At 37.5% G+C, this 22,189-nt stretch overlaps 1 long non-coding RNA gene across 1 annotated transcript; it reads left to right on the top strand.

The window, feature by feature from the left end:
* Positions 1 to 5,576: 5,576 nt before the first annotated feature.
* On the top strand, positions 5,577 to 12,684 carry LOC107833467 (uncharacterized). Its single transcript, XR_001659212.1, has 4 exons — positions 5,577 to 5,629; positions 10,053 to 10,126; positions 10,519 to 10,567; positions 10,658 to 12,684. It is a non-coding gene; the product is annotated as an uncharacterized LOC107833467 (long non-coding RNA).
* Positions 12,685 to 22,189: the final 9,505 nt, after the last annotated feature.

Here is a 22,189-nt window from a genome sequence, read left to right as displayed (position 1 = left end):
GTCGATGGGCATCATCAAACCATCAGGTCTATCCATCCATGAGGGCAATGGTGCCAGCGGTGGTTGGAGTTTATCCTCTAATCAACGGGTTCTTGGTTATAATATAGTAAAAATTATACATTCCTATCTGAAGCAATATGATTCAAATGTGTTTAAACAGATTTAGTACTGGTATGTTCCACAGATCCAAGTGGCATGCATTTATGTAAACAAGAGAAGAATATGAAGACCCTTATAAAGCTAATCATCAGTCTGAGAAGGCTGCCTCCTTAAACACTCTGACCAATAGTGACGCAACAGCTTCCCAAAATCTTCAAGTGTTGGTGCACTGACAGAAGGATGTGTGTAAATCCAATTAACACAAACTCTTCTGGATCAGTTTTACTGATGTGGTGGTCCTTGAATTTTCGCTGAGGGGCAACATTCACAAATGGGCGCACTTTTTCTTTGTCTCCCCTGTTTTATAAACTTCTGCTGCTCTCTGCCATTTCCCCACTTCCAAAGTTGGAAAATAGACTTACTCTCTCTTTCAATTGCGTTGAGCAATCCAATTAGGATAACTAGACCTGTGAGAACATTTTCGGAGGGGGTAGGCACACTAGGTTATGGAGAGTGGCAATTACATACATACATATATTATTCACTTCAATAATATAACGTAATTCAATGATTTTTTTTTTACCACCACGAGAAGGTAAATACACCGTCTCTTTTAAGTGTTTCTAATTCTTTTAATTATTGACATTATTAACATGCCATAACTAATTTCTTTATCTTTTCTTCACTATAGACGCAACAGATGAGTACAATCAATCTACAAAACGGAATAGAAAATTATTTTTTCTAATAAATCTAATTCATTATCATTAATAGACAAGCTGTTTATAAAACTTGTATGCAACGTGTGTCCCTGATGACATTGGCCAATGGAGGCACTAATGTGTTCAGTAATTGTATGCAGTGAGTAAACAGTACTCTCGCTGAGAAATTAGCCAGGAGAACTCAAACAAAATATGCAGCAGCATTTTGTTTCTATTTTTTTAGATGGCTTTTACAGCAAACTTTTGTTTTTATTGCTTTTTCATAAAATGTTATGTGATGGATGCAAGTCAGTGACACAAAACAATAAAGCATTCATGTGTTTGTACACATATCTCGTTATAAGAGAGGAATCTTCAATATAAATCAAGGGGATATCACATTTTTATGGACATAGTGCGGTTGCCTTTTCAAAATATATTGCTTGGCCTTCCTGGTTTAGGAAGATAAATGCTCTATTTGACATGTCAGTTGCAATTTTAGAATAAAACGCTAAAATACTAATACAAAACTCCAAAGGCAGTGATTTTAAATATATTGTTTCTTTAAGGAAATTTAATCTAGCTGCCTCTGAGTAGGTCAGAGGTCCTGATAAGGCTGCAAAACCAAAAGCGTAAAAAAAATGACTCCTGGCAAAATGTGCAGAGAAAATTTTCTTGCAGTAGAAGATGAAAAGGATTGACATAATCACCTCTTGAACGAAGAAAAGTAAGCTCTGCACCCAATAAGGTTCAATCTTAGTCTTTGACCCCATGCTTCTCCAAAGAGGCAGTGTTATGTATTTTCCTGGCATGTAGTGCCATTTTATAGCACAATAAAGTGACAATTTTAACTTAAGTTGTTATACCAATGCTAAATATATCAAATGACTTAAAAAAAACAAAAAAAAAAAAAAACTTGCCTGTCTCTTTAAAAACTCCTGCTCTTTTTGAAACTCTGCCTTCAAGAAGACAATCCTGAAGGCAAGTGGTATAAACATTAGATGGATGGATTAGTTTATAGCTGGTCATAAAGATTAAATATGTGACACACATTCACTGCATATTTTCAACTCACCTGCCTCCTTGTTTGTATGTCACTGGCACGGTTGGACATTTCTTCTTTATGCTCTTTCTTGTTGCCTTGATTCCAGAGCTCAAAATGATATCACAGCTCACTCATCTTAAATCAAGCACGTCCATTTCCACAATTCCTCGTTGCTCAAGGGCGCACCAGTTACTCTGTTGAAATCTCCATCTGTCCAGTCCCATCTGTGTTGAAACACGGCCTCGCTCTGTGCTGGCTCACAGGTGAAGTTTGTCGCCTGATCAAGGTTAGCGTTAGCAACCATCTGCACTATATAATTACGTTTTTTTTTTTTTTTTTTTGTTGTTTTTTCTTGAATGAGACCATTATTACAGATTATAAAATGTAGGATGCAAAGACAATTTTAATAATAATAGTAAAAAAAAAAAAATCCAGCACAGCAAAGTGTGCAACTGCTTTTTTAAATAGTTTTCCAATATAACATCATGTGTTTGTCTAGAAATATTCAAACACAAGCGGGAAGTTGATGTTTGCCAACAAAACAGACATTTCCTGAGGTGTTTTATATATATAAACATTGACAAAGTCTGCACAGGCTTTGTTTCTGCTCTAATGTAAGCAACATGTTAACATCAGTGACAGTTTATAAAGTTGTCCCCTACAAGTCATCAATTCACTAACTATTGTAGTTTTTTTTCATTTATTTGACCACATTAGATTTACTGTTGTGTCATTCTGTTTTCTTCATTCAACAGCACAGCAAGACAAGGCTGTGCAAGAAGAAACTATCTGAGCTTCAAATTAGTGCATCAATACATGACAGAAAACATCCCCAACATCTTCTCTTTCCCCTTAGAGTTCCCTTGTGTCTCACCGAACATTTAACGTTGAGTAGCAAAACAGTCGAACTCATGCAAGCTCAATCTTGTGATGGTTATCTGAGTTCGATGATGAGATGAAAAGCTTTGGGACTTTGATCCTCCAGACAATTAGGGCAGCTCTGTTCTTTTTAAATTATCTTATTCACAAATGTGCTTTCAGTTGTGTGATCCAAGGTGGATTATATCTATGTGTAATATTATTGGATGAAACTTAAAAAAGCATTAAAATAATTAAAAAAAAAAGTTTGCCGATTTATGTTTTCGCATCCACCTGAATGATATGTAGTTGCGACCCTGCTGGCTGTTTTGCTGGTAGAGGTTCTGGTTCACTGCAAACAGTAATATTGAAGATTGAGTACTGCTTCCAACTTCCTTATATTTCCACATATTAATATAATTGCCCCTTCTGGCAGACTAAAAGCTGTGACTTTGCCACAGTGTGATCAAATACCAAGCCAGAAATTTGCCAAAAATTTATTGATAACTGAAAAAGCACATGCATGTATGTATGTATTTGTTTCATGATCTTTGTGTTTCTTTGTTTTAAATTTTGTGTCATGTTAAACATTGATTCTTTATTATTAATTGTTCTAATCTATGCTTTGTATCACTGGCTACTTCTGTTTGCCTTCTGGATACTTTGTTTCATTTTAATAATCCCTTCTTATGGTTTTGGTGACCCATTTCCCTTCTCAGTATCCCAGGTATCCAGCTGTCATTTTTCTATCCTTTTCTCTGTTTGAGCTCTGTTCCTCCTTTGTGCCAAATTTAGAGCCATCCCTGGCTTTCTCACTTTGTTTTGAATTTTTACTCATGGACATCTTAATGCTGCAATTGTATAAAATTAATCGATATTTGGGTCACACACATTTTCATAAATTTTTACTGTCGGCATTTTAGTTTAGTATTGTTGTCTGCCTTTTTAACTTTACCAACTGGATCTCGTTGGGTTTTTTATCTGGTGAAGTAGGTTTATTAGGTTAGGTTTATTCAAATTAAAAATAAAAGCCAGGTGTCATAGTAAAAGAAAGCCCTGGACATCCTCTTGGACCCTGGTTTTAAATCAACTTGGAATGACCAAAAGTAATTAGATGTCAAGTCATTGTAGAACTTATTTGATGTAATAAGCATTATATTATTAAACCCAGCTCTAATTCATTATTGAATAGTGTCTGTGATGCATTAACTATTGGGTTTCCTTGTGACTCTTGAAAGTGGAGTCAGTTTGTCAGGAAGTGAAGTTTTATGCGCTGTGGAGGACCAGACTGGAACCTCGTGGCAGCTCAGCAAAAGGGGAGCTTTATTTTTAGCAGCTGAACTACAGGAAGTAGAAAAGGAGGCCAATTCTACCTGGCAAGATATGTAGGAATGATGACATCGGCTCAGTCGAGTGTAAACTAAGCACGGAGAGGTTGGTACAATTTGATAGGCTGAGCACTGTTGGGGAAAAGAAGGGGCGGAAAGTAAAACAGAAAGACAAAAAAAAACAGTTTAGAGCAACAACAGAAGTCCCCACTATACAGACCTGATCCTGTGAGGAACTGTTCGTTTCTTAAAATGCTAGGCATTTTAAGGAATGTCTAGACAGAGGAACTGTTTGGAAAGTTGCCATGATTTCATCATCTGGGCTTTCCCAAATTATTTGAAGGTATGCCATTTTTTGAGTGTAAACTTTGAAAAAGGTTTTTCTTCCCCCCCCTTTCTCTCATTATTCTGAAATTTAACAAACAAACAATTTTGGTATTCATACTGACATTACATAACAGAAAGTTTTGTATGAGAGTAAAAAAAAAGAATTTTTATTTTTATACAGTAACATCTCTTTTCAAATGCATTTTTTATATCGTGTCCAACTATTTTGGCGTTAGTTTTGATTTACCTAGGTCACGCAGCTTCTGTTCTCTTTTTGTTATATTGTCCTGCCAACCCTGAGAATAATCACTGACCCACTGAAATCTCAGACTTGGCTCAGTATGTGATTGGTGGTACTGCACATCAGAGATACAGCTCATCTCAGACACTGTTGCTTTTCAGTGATTCGTTCAGGTGCCAGAAACCAGTGAAATAGAGATTCAGTGCCTGCAGGGCCTGAAGAGGGAGGCTTTTGTTGCTTTGTTTTGTTGTTCTAAGCATTGCTGGTTTAGTGCATGAAAAGGGGTGAACTGCCAGCCACCATGCTAGTATGCAGCTCGATGGGAAGTATAGTATGTGCTCTAACAAAGCTTTCCTTTGTCATTCAACATATCATAACAATGTTCTTTTCAACAGAAGAAATAATACACTGTTGTTTTCAGAGTTTTTCTGTTTTTCTTTCAAAAACTTTTTACACAATGATATATAACATATTAAAGTACATATTATATATACACAGATGTTACTACCCTACCTCACAATTAGTCTGATGTCTCCGTGACTTGGTTGATTTCTGCTTTCATCTACAGGCCTGGAACCACTACTGCCACCATTTGTGAGGCAGTGGTGGTTCTTCTGATTCATTTTATTGGTTAGCATATTTTAGGTTGTGACATCCCTCATGAGCATTGACATCTTACTGCTATTAAGCAAATTGGCAACACACCTGCATTTCATTAGACCATACCACGATAGAGCAGGTCAAACCAAACAACAAAATCTAAACAGAGATAAAGGAATAACATTATTAATCTAATGTACAATCTCTTTTACATAGCTAAATGGCCTGCAAAATGAAACATGTAATGCAAGGCAACTAAAAAGGTTAATTAAAAAAAAAACAAAAAAAAAAAACAATGCAGTACAAAAAAGAAACCCTTCTTTTGGTAGAGCCCAGTGATGCAATCAGTGACACACTGCCATTTAAGCAGGAAATGCTCAGCTGGCCCCTCCCACGCTCTGGTTGTAACATCTGAAATGGACAAACAATGGTGAGTAAAAAAAAAAGACATAATTTACCATGAATGTACCTTGAAACAAAGTAAACAATAATGGTTCAGAAGTGTACATATACATAGATGTAAACTGCAGCAATAATGCAGTCATCTCTGAACAATGTGAGCACATTGTTTTCCATCAGTTATCTAAAATGTCTCGTCTTTGTCTTGTCCCTTTTGTCCCATATTTTCTCTAATCTTTGATGACCACTTTTACAATAGCAGCACATGTAAGTAATTCTGTGGCACTTATAACTAATACCTTTTGTAGTGACATTGTGTGAGTTCTCTACCAACTGTAGCTTCAAGGTCTTAAATGAACATATATCAGGAAAATCCTAATAGAACATCTGAACTTTAGTCTAATCAAGAAAGCTTCTCATTTATAATTGATGGTGGATATGAAATTTAAAAAATACCTGAATACTAACACTAAATCAAAGGCGTTTGTGTGGTCATACAGATGAAAACAAGTTATTGGATCTTTTATTATTTTTTTTAATTCTTACAATACATTTGCTTATTTTTCACTGCACAGAATACATCTCACATTACATTTGCACAAAGTTCTGAAGTGGTTTTAAATTGGGCATATATGTTTTTATTTTTTTTACCTGGCATTTTTACAGGGGTGTGTATACTTTGTTGTTTTTAAAGCATATTTGCAGTGTTCACAGTGCCATAAATTGGCGACCGTTGGATGTTTCCTTATTCTTCCTAGCTTGTGTATTTTTGTTTCTGCAAAAACGTTATCAATAAATAATGTTGGCGGCATCTAAAAGTGTGACTGACATGCTAATTAGATTTGGTTTCTGTCTCCCATGTCCCACTGTTGGTTTCTGGTCTTCCAGGGAGTTATTTTTGAGCCAAATGTGGGTCACGACTCACAAGGTGTTATTTTTAAGCATCAGTCCCTTTAGCCAGCTTCTGAGCCACAATAAATTCAACAAGGCTTGATTTGCATTTTTAAAAAGGACAGCTTGGAGGGCTGCTGTACTTCCTTGGTACTATTTCTGTCTTTTTTCTCTATAATTTCTTCTCTGATGCCAGTTATTTCAGGAACACGTACACTGAGGAGATGCTATGTCTGGCTTTGGTAACATCTATTGTGATGTGATTAAGACACCTACTGCCTGAAGATGCTGTATCCTCACCGTAAAACTGTTCAAATACACAAGAGAAAGTACAGAAAGATGCTGGCGCAGCACTGTGTATAACACAGATGGACTTTAATTAGTTTCCAGGATCTATGTTACAGTCCTCAGCATCTATATTTAAGCGTTGAGAAGCTCTCCTCATATTTGTTCTGCAGTTTAACTTTGTCATTAGTGTTTGGCTCTGGTGACTGACCACATTTTGGCATGGGACTAAATTACGATACGGCTGCTGTAAGCGTGGGTGTCGCTGATGGCTTTTCTACTTGACCCCTTTTCCATTACAGAGTTTGACTGAGCTAGTATTTAATATTCTGCTACTATTTTGGGTCTTTTCTCAAATCCAATTAGGTTCCCGAATTTACTGGATTACGACACTGCCATTGGGATTTTAAAAGCCTCAGTTAAGTCTTTGCAGACTTATCATAGACATTTTAAAGTGAAAATATTCCAAACACCGACTCATTTGGGTGTAGAAAGTTGCATGTACAGTAGCTTTGCACTAAGTTGTCAGTTTGCTTACTGCTGTGATCAGATGTTAGGCAAATGTGTTTTTTATTTAAGTATTAGACTTAATAAAGTGGACTTAATATCAAACTGGGTCTGCTGCAGACATAATTATTCACATTTTGAATCAATTAATCTGTAACACTTCTTCATATTGCATCAGGTTTGGACATTCAGAACATCTATCGTAATCTTAATTTAGCTTAAAAATGTACTTGGTTCTAAAAAATCTAAAAAACATAAATGAATCAACAAATGAAAACCAAAAGAGTGCAGGATGAAGCTGAAGCATGTGGCGCCTACCCTGTAACAATTTAAGCTTGAAAATCACACCTGACTGTTCCCATTCAAGGAAAGTAAAATATTAGATACACTCCTTGTCAACATTTTGGCCTTTTGTTGATAAAATATTGTTGGAGCTAAAGTAAAACACATTATGTTTTTAGAACAAGAGCTCCAGAGCTGAACATCTGTAACAGATCCACAATCAAGTTTTGAATTTGTCTGAAGCAGGGGTATATTAAAACCTCAACTAAAATCACATTTATTTTCTCTCTCTTTGAAGTGCTCCTAGACATGTTTTGGGATCTGATTATTCTTTGCTTAGTATATGATTAGAAGTATTTTAAGGTCTACTTAATCTCGACATTGCAGTTGTATAAGTAATGGATTTGCCAATTCACAGTAAGGTTCAACACATATGGTTTTGTTTGGTGATAAAAAAAAAAAAATGACTTTGTGGGATTTACAGTTTAACATATTAAGCCTTGACATCAAAACTTAAGATTTCACTTTTACCCCAAAAAATCAGATACACTCAGTCACCTCTGGGTCGCACAAAGTTTAAGCAGACAAAACAGATGGTGTGAAAAATGGAGTGAAGGGAACAATAGGTAAAACCAACTCTTAGGTGATACCTGAGGCAGCCCTTTCTACTAACACCCTTTGTGAAGCCTCGACTATCATGGGGCACTTCAATAACCATTCGCACCTTCAAACGTGTCTAAAACATCCCACATTCTAGTCAGGAAAGCAAACGACTTATAGATGACAAAAAACATCAAAATCATTCATAAGGTGGGAGAGTGGGTCCCAGTTTAACTTTTTTTTTTCCTGTGGTTACAAATATATTGCATTGTTCTTTTGTTTTCATTCTGAATACATAATTTGTTCTTGTTAAGCCATTGTTTAATTAACTCCAGGTAATTTTCCATTGTTTCCAAATGTTAAATCATTAACAAACAAAATATACTTTAGCAGATTTGAGAGACAACGATATCCTTTTATGTCTCAAACATCTTTTTTTGGGGAAAAAAATATGTTTCTACCAGGAATATGTCAAGTAGATGTGTAGCTGCCAATGGGAAACACTTATAGGTTTGAGTTTGAGCGCTCTTGCTTTCTAACCCAACTGTTTGCTCTGTCATTGTAAAATAATTAAAATGTTTTAAGGGAAAGAATAATTCAAGACTGAGGGACAATGACACACAGTTAATGGCAATGGAAAAACAAATTCATTGCAATAAGTCAGCAGCAAGAGCATCAAGGCAATTGAAGGCTGTCTGTGGGGAAGAAGATTCATCAGGTTAAAAAAATGTATATATATATATATATTGATATTTAGTTGTGTCCTTTATCATTAGAAAACATTTTACAGATGTCCATTGAAAGTAATCACTCTCTCCAATAAGCCCCCTGGATGTTTACATACACAGCAGTTATCTGCAGCAATAACTCATTATTGTTATCATCTGAACCAAATCCTTACTTTCAATGCTGTGGTAATGTTAAACTACGTGAGTTCACAGATGTGTGTGGTAGAGTGAGACTTTTAACTGCTTCCTTTCGCTGTAGCTATGTTTTACACAATCACTACGGCCTGGTAATTTAAAGTACCCCGAAGACGCCAATCTTGGGAGGAAATTTAGTCCAACACATCCAAATAGCAATGTTGGTCAGAACTGGAGTAGAAATGACTAAATTTACATGGACAGCCAGAATTTTAGGTGCATCCACAACACCCTTTGTGACGCCTCAACTGTTCTCCTGGGGCACTTCGATAACCATTCACACCTCCAAACATCTGACTAAAATATCCCACTTTCTGGCCAGGAAGGTAAACATCTCACAGATGACAAAAAGACACACAAAATGATTCACAAGATGGGAGCATGGGCCCTGAGTTCCTCTGGGAGAATTCACCCTCTAGCTTATAAGGCTAAATCCTACCTTTGGTGGTAAGAACTCAAATAACCTTCCTAGTGAGAATCAGAAAAAGAACCATTTTGAATCAGTAAAACCATTGCTGGCCTCAACAGTTCTGTCTTTGAGACTGACTGTCCTCTGTGGGACACCCATTATGAAAATTTCCCCCTCTGGCATTAAGTTTTTTTTTTCATTATACATTTGCCATGTCACTTCCTTTTTCTGTCTGCGTTATAACAATATGCCCTCAGAATGATCTCTAATTTACACTGTGAGATCATTCATTATGTAGCACGTTTAACTATGAGGTTTGTTCACACCTGCTTGAGGTGGCAGGTTAATGCCATTTTGTATGTAAATGGTTCCTGCTTCAGGGGTTTGCAGAGGCACTCATGGAGAAAACTCTTACCACTGGGTTGCTAACATCAACATCCCTACTACATTGTGATTCAAATTTAGACTGTCAAATCTTTTAATTTCAAACATCATTGCTTTTGTACTTATAAAATCAAATTTAACTGGCTGCTTATTTTCCCTTTAATGAGTTTCAGGAGCTGTTTGACGTCACTTCTCAGGAAGTGAAAGAGGATTTATGTCACCTTTTGACACATTGTTGAGCCACACGGTGAGTAGGTGGTTATCACTTATTGCTTCACAGCAAACTTTTTGGTTTGCTGTGACCGAGTCCATTCCATATGAAATTTGTGAGCTTTGGTTTTTTTGTGTTTTCCATCCATAAGTCCTAGAAAGGGGCATTAATTTTCATTTTAATCTTAATCAAGTTTCAATGTGTGGATGAATAGTTGCTCGTCTTGTGCCAGTCGATTATTGGCACCTGGAATTTAGAATAGATAAAATAATCCAATCCAATCTCCATCTCTTCTGCACACTAACTAGTTTCTTGACTGCTTAATTTCATCCAAAAATAATAATGAACACATTTTTTTATGTAAAATTATTAGTAACTTAAGCATTTTGAAGAAAACCTCACCCATTTGTTGGCCTATATAATTTCAGTTTTCTACACATAATCCTACTTCTGCTACTGAAGAGACATTTTGATGAGGTCGGAATAGTCATTGCTTTTGGTAATTACACATCAATGATCTGATTGATTTCGTTTTCAAATGTTTAATCTCCTCCATAATTTGGCTAGGCTGACGGTGAATTCTTCCTGAAGGTGTGTTTAGTGGCACAGCTGAAAGTGATTATTATTTGTTCCAGACAAAACGGAGATGCATCACCTTGACGTCTGTGCCTTCAGATTTCTTTCCATGTACTTTGTTTTTGTCTGTTTGAGCTCATTAAACGTGGCTAGGAGACCGAGTAGTATGTCCCGAGGAGGAAGCTCGTCTTCCAAAAGCATTACCGTAACACAGTGCGTCTATCCCCTGGGTATGCTTCTCTGCCCGTCCCCACTCTTTTGTGGCCCCAAGCCAAACTATGTGTGTATATTTGATATTATTAGTAGGAAAACTGCTTTAAGGTATAGAAAATGTCAGGGAAGAGAGCTATTTTTAACAGCTGGCCTTGATTCTTTTATTCCCTCCGTTTTTTTCTTTTTTTTTTTTCTTTTTATATCTATGCATGCAGCATGCTCTTTTTCACCACTGGGAATTATACCGAGTGCTGGCTGGGTATCAGCGCCCCCTCTTTCACCTCCATGCCCTGCCCACTTCCATACTTTGAAGGCTGATAAATCACAAGGTGTCAGGCTCTTCCACCTCACATGAAAACAGAAAAGTTGGCCATTCTGAGACACGCAGCGGAGCCATCATAGCTTTGCTATTTTTAGATAACTTCCTTTTTAATTTGATTCAGCCAGTGACAAATTAATCAAGTGCCTAGCCAAGTGTTTAAATAGATTCTTCCAAGCGCTATGCAAAAAATCCAATCCTGCAGTTATTGATACATACTAGTCCTCACTGACATTGTAGTGCTTATGCAGGCAGGAGAACTCCTCCTCCGTTGTGTCAGCTGAGATTTGTCAGACAAAGAAAATGCAGATATCATTTTATGTGTGCTCGTAGAAGTACACTCAAATGCAAATGTTTGAGTGGAAACTACATAGTTAGAGTGGAAACATCTGACCTATACCTTTTATAATTAATCACTGAGAACGAACTGGTTAATTGCAGAGAAAAAGTTTACATTTTCTCCCTCCTATGGCTTTTCTCTTTGGATGTTTGGAAAGCATTGTTACCTACCACTTTAGAACCCATGGAGATGATAATCTCTCAGTTGCCTTGATCACATTGTTTCAGGGACTTATTTTGAAAAGAGACAGACAGGAGAATAGTATGACTCTGTGATTAAATCTTTGTCTAAAAATACCAAATTTGTGAGCTGTCATTCTAGAACAAAAGAGGAATATTTTCCCTTTTCAAATGGGAATAAAAATGCAATGTTGTTCCTTTGTCAGACTGTTATTTTTGGTGCTCAATGTGGAAAGTGTAATTACAAAGCATTATGTTGCTTTTTTCACTGCAGACTGGGCCAGACTTGAGCGAGGCAGCAGCTCGGTTGTAACGATACATCTATTCGTTCTGATGATTTTCGGCATGGCCATTTTGGTTCATCGTGTTTTTGTACCACACAAATGGTCATGGTTAATGCCCAGTATACAAAAGGGTTGTATACGAAGAACTAAAGGGCGGACCTTCAAGTTTCACTCATTCCAATGTGAAAATTTATAATGCGACGTCAAATATTATAAAATAGCATTTCAGCCTATCTTTACAAATGGGGTAAAGTAAAGTGGTTTGAACTGAAGCTATGTCAGTGTTTTTAACAGCAATAAAGTAAAAAACCTGCTCTCTGCTGAACCACTCACATGAAGTAAAGTCAAAAATGTAAAACATATTGTCTGTAATACTCAACCATCGCTAATGCCATGGGAACCATTATTGTTACGACTGCAACCAAGCACCGGTACCGTGTCAGAAGGAGGAAGAAGGAATGTTTTATGAAGGATATATATGTGGTTTTGGAAAACCTACTGCAATTAGGAAAAACTTAGATGTGATGTGTGTCTTAAAATCAATCTGATGTAATTTGCATGCATAAAAGAATGGTGTGTGTAGCAAATGTAGTGTTGATGTTGTAGTTCAAATCATATTTGTTAGAACTCTTGGTAAAGATGTGTAAAAAAACAACAAATAAACTGTCAATTTGATGCAAGCACAGAATTCCTCATCCTTTTCTTCTTTATTTCCAGATCTAAATCCTGCAGAAAAGGAACTGAACTAAAGCAAAATTTTGAAAAGACCAAGGGATGGCATAGACAGATGGTACAAACAGTGAAGCGCCAAATTAGTGAAATGTTTTTAAGAAAGCCTAAGTACTGTTGCATTGCCGTTCTTTTTTTTTTTTTGTTTTTGTTTTTTTTTCTTTTAAAAAAGATAAAGAGGAATTGTGTCCCTGATTCTGCTTGGTAAATATTATAGTTTAAAAATTGTAATAAATGGGAATATTTACACCCAAATTAAAAACAATTTTGCCCCTGGAAATTTCCAGTGTTAGACTGTGCTACAGTAGCTAAAGATGAACTCATTTTGAAGCTTTAAGTACAGCTTTACAAGGGGTAGCAATAAATGTGGCCAGGTCTGTACGTGTCGTGCCAAGACTGCTTCTTGCAGAATGTACGAGTGTTGCAGAAAACATTACTACCATGTTACATTTGATGTCAGCGAAAGCATTAATTAAGGCTATGTTTGTATTTTGGCAGGCCTACATCAGGTTATAAAAAAAACTGTACTTTGGACAGTTTTTTTTTTTTTTTTTTTTGCAAGAAATGGACATTATATATGACAGTGTTTCCCATCCCTGGTCCTGAAGGCACTCTTCCCTGCATGTTTTCAATCTGTCCCCGCTTTGATACACCTGATTCAGCTGATTGCTGTTCAGCAAACACCTTCAAATCAGCCATCAATTGAAAACAGCTGGGAAGGAAACTCCTAAAACACGCAGGGCAGTGTTCCTTGAGGACCAGGGTTGGGAAATACTGACATGGTGTAAAATCCAAGGTCTGTAAAATCACCCTGGGCTTTAAACGGCAGTAAATGTACTCGCTTACAGAGGCAGAGGAGAGAAAAGAGCAAACACCGGTTATGAAAGAGTGTATATGGAAAATGAGAGAGGTAGTGACAGAATGAGAAGACGTAGAGGCTGTGCGGCTGGCACCGGCCTAGCACATTCATTTTGAAAGGCCACAAATCAGTCAGTGCTATGTGAGTCATTGTGCACAACTTGAAACAGCAGCCAGTGTTCACAGTGTTGGAGAGTGATCAAATAGGACTGAGGTGCAAATGAACACACTGAAGTGAAGATGAAATGCATTTTGCTTTTAATTTACTAGTTCCTTTTTTAAAGCTTGTTTACTGCGCATTTGTGTTGCAAGTAATACATGCAGTCATGTTTATCCACCTTGAGAAGTAGCTACTGACCCTGTGTGGTCCAGTCATGCATAAATGGTAACTATTCCCCAGGGACTTGTAGTGTTCAGAAAATACCTAGTTTAACTGTATGTAGAGTTGTGTACAACGCGTTTAACTGACTGACACAATTTTGTCCAGAGACAGCAGCATTAGGCCTGACGCCTCCTTTACTGATTATGGGATTCATTGAACATCGTGTAACCTACAACAAAACCCAGTATGTTCTGGTGGATCAAAATACACATCCTGAAATGCAGGTTGAATACATTATGGGGTATTTCTTTTGTTCCCACTGTGTGTCCTTGTTAGAAACAAATTCAGAATAGATTTTTTTATTTTTTTTGTCATGTTCAGCAGCCCTGACATGCGGTACAGCACAATAATGAGGTAGGTGATATTTAGTGGGTGGCCTTCCAGACTAAAGCAAAGTGAAAGCTGCATGCTAGGTTGTAATTTGTTTCTTATAAAACCCCAGTTCAGTGTCTGACTTCATTACATCTGAGAAAGTGTCAAAAGCTGTATTTCACCAGTAAAGTAACCAGCAGCTTTAAGCTCATAAAACCTCTAATCTCAAGGGTTGATGCAAGATACTGTACCGCCTCATCTCTGCTGAGCTTTGTTGCACAGGACTGCAATTTCATGGCTTTCATGCAAAGAAGCCTGCATGTTGAGCTGAAAAGTAATGCTACAAATGGATACTTGTGATGAATTGAAAGTTGACGATATATTTCCAGATTTTCTTTTTCTTTTGGTTAAGTTTTTGTAGACAACATAAAGCCTATATGTTTTATATTCCTATTTATTCGTTGGTACCGATGAGCTTTTCATTTCAGATTTTTACCCTTGTCAAAAACAATTGGATGAAACAATTTTCTATTAATGCTTTGGGAAACGCTGGCATGGAGGGTAACTAGTTTTATAACTTACAACTGTTCTTACAGAGTTACATTTCTGAAGCTGGTATGTCTGGGGTTTCTAAGAAATCAAACACTTCAAGATGCAGTATGTTTTCATGGCTCAAAAACCCAGTGAAAGTTGAAGCTCTCAGCTGTAGCACTACTGGCAATTTATTTCTCCTAAAACTAGTGGCACTTGGATCTGGACAACCTCTGTTTGTGAACATGTTCCTTTAGTGTTTAGACAGAAAATTGGCGTTGGCTTGTAAGCTTACAAGTAGCTAGTAATTTACTTTTGCAACATAAACATCCTTAACTGAAATGTAGCATTTCAATATCCAAACTGCCATTTCTGAGACGCACTGAAGCTTAATGTTATGGTAGTTTTTTTTGAAAACTAGGAGAAAATTACTTTGAAACAACTGTTTTTCTATTTTGGTGGGCCACTTCTTTCTTATTTTATTTGGTTTCACAGTCTAAACATAGCTGGATCTGTTTTTTTTTTCTTTCTTTCTTTCTTTTTCTGCTTCTCTGCTGTCATATTTTTGACCTTGTGTGCTTCAATTTTTTTTTCAGATAATCGCTGTAATTTTCTGTCTTGAATTAACCTGGAAGTACTGTGATAGGCCTGTGCATTGTCAGACCATCTTGCTGAAAGATGTCTTTCTTTAGCACAAGCTACAAGTTTCCCCAGAGGACTCTGGGACCTGAAGCAGCATTCGATTGTGTCTGTGTCTCCAGAGCCTTTTCATTAACTGAAGCGTGATAGTTTCCACAGCTTGTTCCACTTTGCCTGAATCAAATATTCCTCACATGCGAGGCCGGCCAAACCTCCATTATCATATTCATTACCTACTGCAAACCACACATGCAAGACTGAACTCCCCCTCTGACCGAATGTAAGCGAGCAAGACTTCCCGTTAGAAAAATAACCTCTCCTCCTTGGTTAATATTCTAACTAACTTCTTTCATCATTGTCTTGTTCAATCTGAGATGTGACTTGTGCACAGAGGGACTACCATCAGCACAGAAATAGTAGGACTTATTATTAAACTCTTCAGTTAAGAAGAAAAGAATTAAAATCAACATAGCAGTACCTCAAACGTGTAGAGAATGTATTTAATTTACTCAAAATTATTGTTCAACAGCTGTTTTTAGTGGATTGTTTCTAAAAAAATATATATATGTATATATAATATATATGTGTGGGGGTGAAGGATCCTCCAGCTGGATTCACTCAGCACCAAAATCCAGTTTGGACAGCTAATTGAACAAAGAGATTGAATGATTGATTTGTGTGTAAATCCTTTCCCACAGATGGTCATAAAACAACCTTTCTGCATAATCGGTAGTTTTGTACTCTGAATGTTGAAAAGCCCATAGTCTGCAGTGGGCAATAGAAGTGCCACAACTTTGTGCCGTTTTCTGTTTTATTCCATTTCTTAGTAGTCCTTGTCACATAAATAATTGTGCATCACTGGTCTATGTCAGTCAGTCCTCAGCCCACAGTTGCTCTGGAAAATTGCCTTTTACTTCATATTAGTCTTCAGCTAGGAGCATGGAAAAGCCAAATGCTTTTGATTTGTATTTTTCTTCATGACTTGAAGAAGTGTTCTATTTGCTCTTGAGGTTCCCTGGGATGATCTAGGGAACCTTAAGAGCAAATTGAACACTGCTTTATTTTTGTTTAATGCCATTTTTATGACGGATTAAGAAAGTATGACGACTCATTCCTTTCTCATGCTGTCTAGGCTATTTATTTATGCAAGACTGGCTTTTGAACTATTTTCTATATTCTATCCATACGTAGAAGTTTTTTTTTTTTTTCTTTCTTCCACCTATTTACAAAGGCAGTAAAATTACACACATTTATTTTTCTGTGACAATGTTGGCAACAGTGGTAGGAGAGTTCGCCTTGCAATTGATAGGTTGCTGGTTCAACCTGCCTCTGTTGTTGTGTCCTTGTGCACAATGACAAGACACTTCACCTGCCTCAGCTGCTGCTGCTGCTGCTGGTCAGAGGGCCCGGTGGCATTGGTGCATGGCAGCCTTGCCCCGGGGCAGTCTGACAGAAGAAAAAGAATGAATAAATCATCCTGAATACATGAAGCTACACAAAGTACTTGGAGAGAAAATAGGTGTGTCTGATTCAGTAAATGGTGTGGCTGAGCATTAACTGAGGAGGATCGGTCAGAAAAAGCTAAACACAAGGTGAACATGGAATTCAGCTACATATGACTAACATGACTAAAGATGACAAGTGAAAAGCATCTTGGCAACATGTTGCATTGAAAACAGGAAGTACATAGAACAGTGGACAAAAGACGGACTAAGAAAACAAAAGAACAAAACAAACGCATGAAATACCCTCCATCCATTATCTTACATGATCTTCAGTGTTCAGCTGGCCAGAGGTGGGGTAGGTCACAGAGACAGACGGAACAAGCAGCCTCACATTCACAACTAAGGAGGATTTAGAGAGACCAATTAACCTGACAGTCATGTTTGTGGACTGTGGGAGGAAGCCGGAGTTCCCAGAGGGAACCCATGCATGCACAGGGGGAACATGCAAACTCCATGCAGAAAGACCTCAGGCCGAGAAATGAGCCCTGACCTTTTTAGCAGCGAGGTAACAGTGCTACCAACTGCGCTACTGTGCAGCCCACTTGAAATACCTATATAAACCCAAAACAATTAAATTAACTCAGCCTTTCATCTCATCCGTTCAAGAACTAAAACGTGCCCATGCCAAGATGCAGTTAGCCATGAAAGATTAATCACAAAAACTGAAAATGATAAATCTATTTATTAAAGACCAATCAATAAAGCAAACTTACAAGTCTAGCTTTAATATTGAGCAACTAACCCTAACCCAGTGTGTGTTTGAGAGTTGAAGAACATTTCAAACTACAGCATAATTTAATCACGATCAATTTTCATGTATTGTGTGATCCAAACTCGGACTTGAGTAACAAAAGGAAGAAAACAATGACTCTATTAACATGAGCATAAATGCTGTTCTGCAGCTTCTTTTGGGTGTAAGGTCTTTCGGTGGTGAAGAAGCAGCTTTCTCTGTTTAAACCAAACAATTCTTTCTTTCATCACCAAAGAAAACATTACCTTTTAACGCACACATCTGTGGTGCCTGCATTCCTTGTTGTCCTTCACGACAAGGTGCTGTGCTGTGCTGTCTTTTTGTGCTTCGGTTTCTGTTGAGTGCAGCTTTATTGCAGATAGCACCACTTAAGTAATTTGTTCCACTGTGGTCGGAATATACTCGGTTAGACTCGGGGTGATTGGTAAACGTTCTCCTTGCTGTTACTCTGAAAGTGTTCAACAGCTTGGTCATTCCCTCCAGTGATGAATGGAGACACACTGAGGATGGATGCCTCCAGCTACACTACTGCCTGACATACAGTTTGATGCAAAGAGTCTACTGATTTACACTGGCTTTTTACCACCATACGGCTCACATTACTCATTCCCTGCGACCAAGATGGCAACCACGTTATCGAACACCACGAACAGGGGACAGCTACCGTGGTTGCTTACACTGGACAAGGAACGCGGGAGCTTCTAAATTAGGCAAATCAAGCAATCTGCACTATCCTGGCACCCCTCCTCCACTCACTTATTCTCCAATCAAGCCTTGTTTATTTGCCAAACCAAAATAGGCTCGCAAGCTTTCGGTCCTGTGTTTGCAAAGCTGAAGAGGCAAAGCGATCAATGACAAACAGGGCTTTCAATTTAGGTTTAAATTACAGGCTAATCAGATAATTAGCTTTGCTGGAAGTGGGATCCGACCCTTCCTACAAAGGGTCCTCAAATGCCCCAATAATGATTAAGGCTGTAGTTTTTATCTTGCATATTAAGTCAGTCAATTGTGGCCACAGAAGTTAAGTTGCTGAAGGAACAGCTGAGATCCAAAGGTGAGACCAGCAACATGTCAATCTACATTTTTACTGTAGTTGTGGTAAAAATCAGCACCACAAGCACTGAAAAACTATATAATAAACTACATTACAATCTAAATAATTAGGTGATTTCTCCTCCCTTCCCCCCCCCAGGAGGAAAACACCTGATGAGAGAAACGAGTTTACTAATGCCTCTTTGTTACTTTGAATAAGAATGACAAAAAATTTCATTTTCTAGATGTACAAAGCTGAAACATGTATCGGCCAAAAGACTTTCAGCTGTAAAATCACCAATAGGTATTATTACGAGCCATTAACTTGGTAAGGGAGAACCCTGACCTTAATACAAATTAAATCCCACTTAGAAATTTAAAAAAGCAAGATTTGCTCTACTTTTTGCAGATTCACAAAGAAGTACACATAAAATATGTTGGAAATTACAAAATTTAAAAAACTGTATGTGGTAAACATATACGTTTTCCAAGGCAGCGTAGATAACCGATTGACCTGCCACACTCTGAGGTTGCAAATGACACCTTGATCGTAGCAGGCTGCTGTGCATCCATGCCCTTACTGTTGTAAATGAGCTCTCATAGCTTTCTCTTACTAAAAAGATGTCGCTGATTTTTCTTTTTGGAACATTTACAGGGACAGGCGAGATGCAGCATTTTAATATATCTCCTGGTGTGGAAAATGTCAGTGTTGAGGAAGATAAATTATAATGCTAAATGCAACGATGTGGAAATTATTTTGCAATGTGATTGATCTCTTTTCCCTTGACTCGAGCACTAAAACGCTTCTCTTTTCTTTTAAAAAAGAAATGGAATTATGTGATTTGAATTAAACAGCCACGAATCTTAACTGTTTCAAACAAACCACAACAAGGAAAGTGTTTGGTTTAATCAGTCATTAATTCACATGCTGCTTGATGAATTCTTGCATTAAATGAGCCTTCTTGAACTTTTATATATACCTGTTAATTGAAGTGAAGGAAAACTCTGCTTCCTGATGCTTTTCATTTGCATGCCTTGCCTTTAATTGGAGCATGGAAAATGTTTTTTTTTTTATATCCTGTCCCCATCTTCTTTGTGTTCCCAAATAACCACAAATTGAGGCAGAATATCACATTTTGAACTGGTTGGGCTCTGGCAAAGGATAAAAAGTGGTATGAAATATGCTTTTCCACCATTATAGCGAGTAAACAGTTTTTTTTAAAGACAAACCATAAGTTAAGAATTCATGCAATCATTTCTTTTTAAAAGGTTTGTCATGAAGAAATATCATGGACAAAAGGATGAGTTTCTGCAGGCTACAGGATGACTTGAATACTTTGTGATACACAAAGCTTTGAGAGACACATAGTGCCTATAATTTCTAGAGCCTTTGGCATCTTGAGACAAATATAATCCACTCCTGAAACCAGGCTACTCGGAGGCTTTTTCCATATGTCTGTGATTTCTGCCATGGTTGTAGATTTGCCTTCCCCAGAATCCTTAGACTTTGTCTTTTCCATTGAGGGAATTGCGACCACATTAGATTGCTTAGATCCTCAAAATGTTGCTTTGACAACCAAATAATACCCACAGTCCTGATCTGCAATTCATCAAAAAACAAAAAAAACAGAACAAACAAAAAATATATACACTGCTCAAAAAAATAAAGGGAACACTCAAATAACACATCCTAGGTCTGAATGAATGAAATATTCTCATTGAATACTTTGTTCTGTACAAAGTTGAATGTGCTGACAACAAAATCACACAAAAATCATCAATGGAAATCAAATTTATTAACCAATGGAGGCCTGGATTTGGAGCCACACACAAAATTAAAGTGAAATGTTCCCTGTATTTTTTTGAGCAGTATATATAGATCAGAGTGGGCACTACTTCCTCAGATTTGTCCATTAGCCTCCTTAGATCTAGATCCAGGCTTGAATGAGAAAGCCCCAAGGATCATAACGGTACTCTAAGCAGGATGTCTGTTTCTTAAAGTTTTTTAATGAATTAGAAATACCAATTCAAAGAAATATCCATAGAACTCAGCTGTAGCTAAAATGTTATGTTACAGTAAGCCACCAAGGACAGACATGCGTAAGAACACCTTAACCTGATGCACCACCTTTCCCAGCAGAACAGTAGCACATGCACATTCAAAGCATTATTGGGAGTGTTACGTTTTCATTATTCAAGCAAGAGAATCCATTTGGCTAATGGAGCCTTTTTATGTGTGTGCAGCAGATACATGCAGATGGAGAGGAGGGAGGAGACAGAGATGTGAGGAAGTTTTTACGTTTTTCTTTTTCTTATGCTTTCATTGGTTGGTTTCTAGACACCCATTGCCTTGGAGCACCAGAATAGAAATGTATTGAACACAGCAAAATGAAAAGAAAAAAAAACAGCAAAGAAACTGTAGGCAAATGGCTGTCTCTCTGCACACAAATATACTAGCAAACTGCTGGAGAATAATTATTCTTATCTTTACTTTGTCTTCTCTGACCAGAGAGTTCTTTGAAAAGAGAATAAAAGAATATAGAACAAGTAATTTATTTTACTGACTTAAAAAAAGGGTGACAATTTGTTGTTGCGGCAGAGTCAGAGAGCATAGAGGGGATACGCCCTTACTGACCCACACAGGGATCAATAAGCTGACCAGCGCCGCCTTGAGATGTTCGCCATACATCTCAGCAGGCTGTCATCTCCCTCATTAAATTATAAAGGATCTGCGAGGCGTGAAGCACTAACGGAGCAGCATCACATTGGTTGCTAAAAATAGAGATGCCTAAACAAGAGATTTTTTTTTCCTTCTCATCCACATTGTTACCAAGAATCCTTTTAACTACCTGCCTCTTTTATTCCCTCAAGTCGAGACATCTCAGCGCACTTGTGTGTTTGCAGGGTGTTGTCTGTGCTTCGACAAAAACCTTAACACATCTCTGTGATGCCATGATAAGGGAGTTACAAATGCTCAGGATAGAACAAACCGTCTCTGTGAAGCAGTTTGTCTCTGTCCAAAGGTTTGAGGTGCAACTAGTTTCTCTAATTTAGATTTCAAATCCACCTACAGTAGACAGGTCAGATATGTCGTCAGCTAAAATGCAAGCGGCGTCGCGGCAGATTCTTTTTTTTTTTCTTTTAAATCGTACGCAACTGCACTTTGGAGGATTACATTTTCATGCACAAAAGAGGTGGCAGAGCTCTGATACATTATTACTGTTTTCAAGTCTAGAATAAGCAAAGGATATTTTTTTCAAACACAATGATGTACTTTCAGTTTGGCCTTAGTAATGATTTTCATTGCTTAAAACAGGCTTTTCAGTCCACTGCAAAGTAACTGTGCTGATATTGCTTTGCTCTCAGTGATGTGAAACTAATCGGTGGGGGGAAAGAGCAGTTTCCACACTGGTGACTTTTCAAGGCCCTGTGGTATAAATATCAACCAT

The sequence above is a fragment of the Poecilia formosa genome, unplaced genomic scaffold, assembly GCF_000485575.1.
Source record: "Poecilia formosa unplaced genomic scaffold, Poecilia_formosa-5.1.2 Scaffold392, whole genome shotgun sequence".
NCBI classification, from domain to species: domain Eukaryota; kingdom Metazoa; phylum Chordata; class Actinopteri; order Cyprinodontiformes; family Poeciliidae; genus Poecilia; species Poecilia formosa.
This window is presented reverse-complemented; position numbering and strand designations above follow the sequence as displayed.